Below are 6000 nucleotides of genomic sequence, written 5' to 3' on the forward strand. Positions count from 1 at the left end.
GAATTCTGTTAGGATACAAAACTGCTGAGGCTTGGGCAGAGCCTCCTCACTGGGCATGTATCCTGGAGCAAGTGATGTTGTTTCATGGTACTGGCCATATTATAGCTCAGGAAGGGAAACACCTGCTCTGTATTTCCTTCTCAATTTTTGACATTTGGGAAGGATGAGATTAGATTAGGTCTTTAAAAGAGCTAATTGGCTAAGGCTGGTGAGGGAGGAAACATCTACTCTTCTGTAAGACCATGCAACTTTACTGTAGCCATAGTCACAATAACTTCTCTTAGAGATTACTCCGAATACTTGCTTATAGATTTAGCACTTTCAGGCACTGCCTCTGCAGTGCTGTTTTCTTTCAAGCCACAAATCAAACCAAGGACTAAAACATAATCAAGCTGGCAAATCAACTTTCCACTTCCTTTTTTTAAGTGGAGACTCTTTTGAAACGCAAGATTTTGTATCCCCTGAATGATTCTCAGATCTTCGTAGTCTTTTAAGCACTCCTCTGAGATACAGCGTAATGCTACCAGCATAATAGAGTCAGTGAAAAGCCTTGTTATACATAGATATGACACAAGAGTTAAGTACAACAAACATCCCTGTCAATCAAAATTCATGTTAAAATGGGCGCTCACGTCAATGCTGTTGTATCTTCCTGACAGCTGAATGCAGACAGAAAATTTTACAAGCCTTCAGCACATCTATGAAATGGCCTGCTCTGCTATTGCTTTCAATTGTCTACACCTGCTAAAACTATCCTAACAGTTCCTGTTCCCCTTAGAAGCCATCAGCCTAAAAGCCCCTCTGACTTCTTTCTCCTTCTGTAAGATGAAATTTTACATGAAGATCACTGTCTGAAATATATCTATGCTCCAGTTCTTTCAGAGGATGTGGAGTTTGATTTAAGAACTAGTGCATGGAACTCAGAAAAAAATCATAATGCCTCTTTTGGCCTTAAACACTGCAAAACTCTGCCTTCACTTATTCATATAAAGAAATTCTACGTTGCATGGGAGCTCTTCTACCACTGTCTAATAATAAATCGTCACTGCAGAATCAGTTTGAGTTATGTATGTTCGCATTAACCCCACACAAGTTAGTTTAAATGGAGTTAGAACAGAAAATGGTACTAAGCTACAGGTGCTAGCGGTAGTGGCTGGGGAATTACGTATAGGCTATTTCCCACAGACAGGCCAACCACTGTGTAGGCATTGATACACTTTAATTAGCCATTTTGGCTTGAGGAGAGGACAGAAGTTAGGTGCAACACATATATATCCACTAGAGAATAAAACAGTTCTATTCATTTTACCTCTGCAGTTCAGACAAATCCTAAGTGTACCATAGCACCCACAGAGCTTCACCATGAAGGAATCTTTCCTGGTAAGGCAGAGAGATTACATTCAGGAGTAGTGCGAAATGTTGGCATGAGTAACCCCTGCCTTTTCCCTTGTTCCCACTAGAAAATATGCTGATAGGTGCAGTTAGCAAGCAGTCCTCTTCTCCCCACGAGAGTTGTATGGCTCTGTTGCTGCTGCTTTCTTTGTCCTCACCCAGACATTCACGCTGTCATACAGCTGGCCCTAGCAAGATGTTTGTTGGATGGGAGACCCACACGACTACTTGCTCAAAGCCTTTAAGGAAAGCTGCAGCAAAGTCAGCACGTCCTTTGAAGGGATGTCACGTGTGAGCATATGTTACTGAGGTTCACTGCTCGCTTCACCCACTGTCCAGAAAGCAGAGGTGCAGGCAGCCAGCTGAGCAGCTGACACAAACCTGGAGGAGGCTACACAGAGAGGTTAGCCCTGGGTGCCATCATTGTCTCACTATGGCTTTGTCTGTGGATGACACTTTGGGGCAGCTGCTAGCAAAGTGCAGCTTTCCCCCCCTTTCACTAGGGGGAAACTCATGTCAAGGTAAGTGTATTCATTTTACCAAAAGCCAAAATGAAACTTTATACACTCTCACACTGGAGGAGATCAAAGTTTGGGGAGTCATTTTGCTGCTATAATGCCTTTTCTTGGTCTGCTACAAAGTGTGTGCACCTGTCTGCAGAGCCTAGCCATTTGTAGACTATTCTGGACACACAGCTGATTTGCTCCAGAACCTCTTCCTCCTCATTTCTGATCTTGTCCCTAAGGGCTGTTTCTGAAACAAGAATGTGTGTCCCGTAGCTCAGCATATCACATCCATAATTGCAAACAACAGAACTGAAAATTACACTAACTCTGCATTTACATCCAACACGTGTCTGGATCATTTTCTACACAAGAAATAATTAATCTTCCAGGGAGCTTTTCCATGAACCTAATGGTTGCTTTGAGAATTAAATTCCCCTTACAACTTTCTAGCAAGTCATTAGAGATTAGAGAGATGAGAGAATAAAGTTGACAAGATTCTTGCCTTTCGCTTCAGCTACAGTAGATTAGGGCTGTACTTGATCAGTGAAGTCCCTTGAAAGAATTTAGATGTAAAAAGCTGAGTTTCACATGAAATCTGAAGCTTTTATGAGTTGAAGAAGAGTGCTTTTTGCTTGTGTTTTGAATCAACTTTTCTCATAAATGACTTCAAAAAAGTTATTGTTATGATCATCTGCAGAAAATAATGCTAAATTAATTCCATAAAATTTTATGAGTGAAATTATGCAACATAGTAATGAAATGCAAATATCCTCATTCATTAGGCTCATCCATTTCAATTGTACCTACAGTATGTGTCTCAGCGGGGACTGTTAATCATACAGCAGCATGCAGAAAAGAATATATTATATTAATTAAATAGCCACATTATGCAGCTGGGTGCTGAATTATGCCCATGAAATTCAACATAGCGTACATTATTATTTTTATTAGAGCAACAGAATCTTCTGTTTGCTGAATTTGGGGGAACACAATATCATTTTGGTGTGCATCACAAGTAACAAATGAAGAACAGTCCAGTATTTCAAATGATAACAGTATTCTCCAAAAGAAACCTCTGCATGAAATTCACAAAACTGTGATCCTTCAAAGAGCTATTCACAGGCACATGGACCAGTCCATGCAGACCTCGTTGAAATACTGAAGAACGCAGGAAGATTAGAGGGTTGGACAGAGTAGAAAGGATTGGCAGAATTGAGCCCTCAAATTCAAATGTTCAGCCAACAGCTACTCAAGTTTATCCAAGACTGAATACAGTTTATTTGCAAAGGTCACTTGGCTAACTTATCCACCACACAGTGCCTTCAAGGACCTTGAGTGCTTTAAAGGCTAAGCTACTAGTATGCACATTAAAAAATCTTGTCATAAAGGCAGTGTGTGATATGTTCACATTCATAGAAGAAGACACTGCTTACTGTTATGCAAGGAAAACCAAAGGGAGTTTGTGTAAATTTCTTCTTCTGCCGTTACACAAATCTTGGGTTTTCCTCTGAAACACCATGATGCAAGAACTGTTAACCACTAATATTTGAAGAAAAAGCAGCATTTGCATTTATATACTATCAAGGATTTCAGGCTTCTTATAGATTTGTGGTGGTGGCATCAGAATGCGTAGAAAATAGGCATCTAGCACTGACAGGACACTAGATTTTAGGCTCTTTATCTAGCCAATGGCTGGAAACATGCATCAACAAAATTCATTGTTTATAAAGGCCTGGCCTAAAGAGAGGAAGGAAGCGGGTGGTCTCTTCCTGTTCTGGGGCCGGGTGATTCTGCAAGAAAACATACTTCAGTTCCTGTATTTGGAGGAGACACTGGGACTTGTGTTTGCCAGTTCCCAGAGGGCTTTAACCAGTAATCTGTCACACAAAACGCTGATACCCATTCATTCCCATCCTGCCTGTGTTTCTGGATAAACTGACAATACCTGCTGTGCCTCATGCCGATCTGAAGGCTGGCCATGGGCTTTCAGCATCTTTTGATTATGCCCAAAGGATCAGGCCCTCTGAGCTACAGAATTGGGCTCCTCTTTATACCTGTTATACCATCAGACCATCCTCGCTCTGTGAACATCAGGCCACATAAGTAACTTCACTCATATGCAGTCTTACTAAATTCAGTCTATCACTCTGGCCCCCAAAGGATTTACTTTGCATCTAGACAGCATACATGTTTCCCCACTAGATGCAGAGACATGCAGCTCCTGTACGGGAAGACATGTAGGCATACGTAAAAAGCTGTGCATGTATAGTGCCACTGAGTCTGATGGAATCCCCTCCCTGCCATTAAGTTAGCTGTAACTTTTAGAGACTTCCTGAACAGGAATCAGTATCAGATTGGGCACATTTTGTCCCATTTTTAAATAGATGACAGGACCAAACTGGTACTACGTATAATACAAGGGGAAACTTTTAAAATTATTTTGGAGCTGCATTTTTTGTTGCTTCCTTGCATATCAAACTTAAATTCACGCTTAAAGTGGCCCTAGTTTTTCACCCTAAATAAACATTGAGATGTGCAGTGGTTGTAATGCCATTCACGTTGTAGTGAAGACTGCAGCCATGATAGCGCTGTCTGGTTTCTTCACTGATTTATAAATCAGCTGTAAAACTGCTCTAGTTTTAAAACCAGTAAGAGATTTCTAGTTGAAAGCAACTGCTTAAAACAGAATTTTATATATAAATATATCAAAACTAGCTTGTGTTAATTTGCTGGATTCCCTTTACAGAAAAAGTATGTTACTAAGAGCCTTTCATTTCTTGAGCATTATGTCTAGATTGATAGCCTTGATTCTGAATGAATCAAGAGCTATTCAGTCAAAACTGGAGATCTGGATTCACTTGAATAGGCTCATTGTGCTCAATAGTTCCGTAACAGTTAATAAGAAGATTAATTCAGTAACTCTTTGCATGCTGGCTCAACACATGGTTCCTGGCAAACCATACTGAACTCATGATGGATATGAAATCGTTCAGGTCACCACTGTGTGACCCAGCTGATCTGACATTTAAATTCGATTCTGATTTTTAACAAAAGATCCAAAAATTGAAAAGGGTAGATTTTTTTGTACCGTAGTAAGTCACAGCAATGTTCTTCTATGTTCCCTAGGTTTGTTTTGACATTTGTCTATGAACAGAACAAGTTACAGCTAGGACCATTGCAATCACCCACTCTGACCTCCTACATGAAACAACCCATAGCATTTAGGGATGTTTCCATATTTGTACTTTCTAGGACCTAGCACATGTTTTTGCCATGATCACCCTTATCATTTTACTACAGCAAGAGCAAATAGAGCAATCACAACCGTTACAGGGATTACTATCGGAAGATGAAATTAAACTGCAGAATTCAGAGAAGAGCAAACTAAGGACAGGTAGTCAAAATCCTTCAGAAAGCTAAAATAAAATTTTGATTTTATTATAGTCATGTACACCTTCTAAAATTTAGATTTCCATGTTTATTTTCTCATAAATTAATGTTGTCTGATAACGGACTATACAGGAGTACCTTTTAGAGGAAACAGGCCCAGGTGACTTCAAGGTGTTTGTATAGACAAAAAAATCAAAAATGAAAGGCTTAGCAGAGTTTTGTTAATGTTCTAATTTTGGTTTTAGACACTTTAATAATTTCACATTTCAAACAATTTTTAACACACCCCTCTGACATCTCATCTCTAGAGAGCTTCATATAAACTCAGTGGTCTAAAAATTATTTAGGCTCCTTCTACAGCAATAGGGAGAAGATTGGCACCTCTCACCTGACTCAGCTGTTCAGTTGTCTCCTACCAGCTAAAATGGGGAACAAGATGGCAAAATTCCTAACAACTTAAATTTTAGACAGCTAGGTTTAATTGAGATGAATATCACAACTGAATGTAAAGACTAAATACAAGATACATGTCCTGGTAATCTTTCATGAGGAATAAGCACAGCTAGCAAACTAATTAACTACTTGGGGTTTTTTGTTAGCTAGAAAAAGCAGATGTTAGGGCTTGCAGGAAGTTCTTCATAAGGGTTCAGCATTTCAGCTGGGAAGAGAGAACCACACAACACTATGCCCAGGAGCAGCAACCATTTTCAGT

This window comes from Aptenodytes patagonicus, chromosome 7 (assembly GCF_965638725.1).
Source record: "Aptenodytes patagonicus chromosome 7, bAptPat1.pri.cur, whole genome shotgun sequence".
NCBI lineage: Eukaryota > Metazoa > Chordata > Aves > Sphenisciformes > Spheniscidae > Aptenodytes > Aptenodytes patagonicus.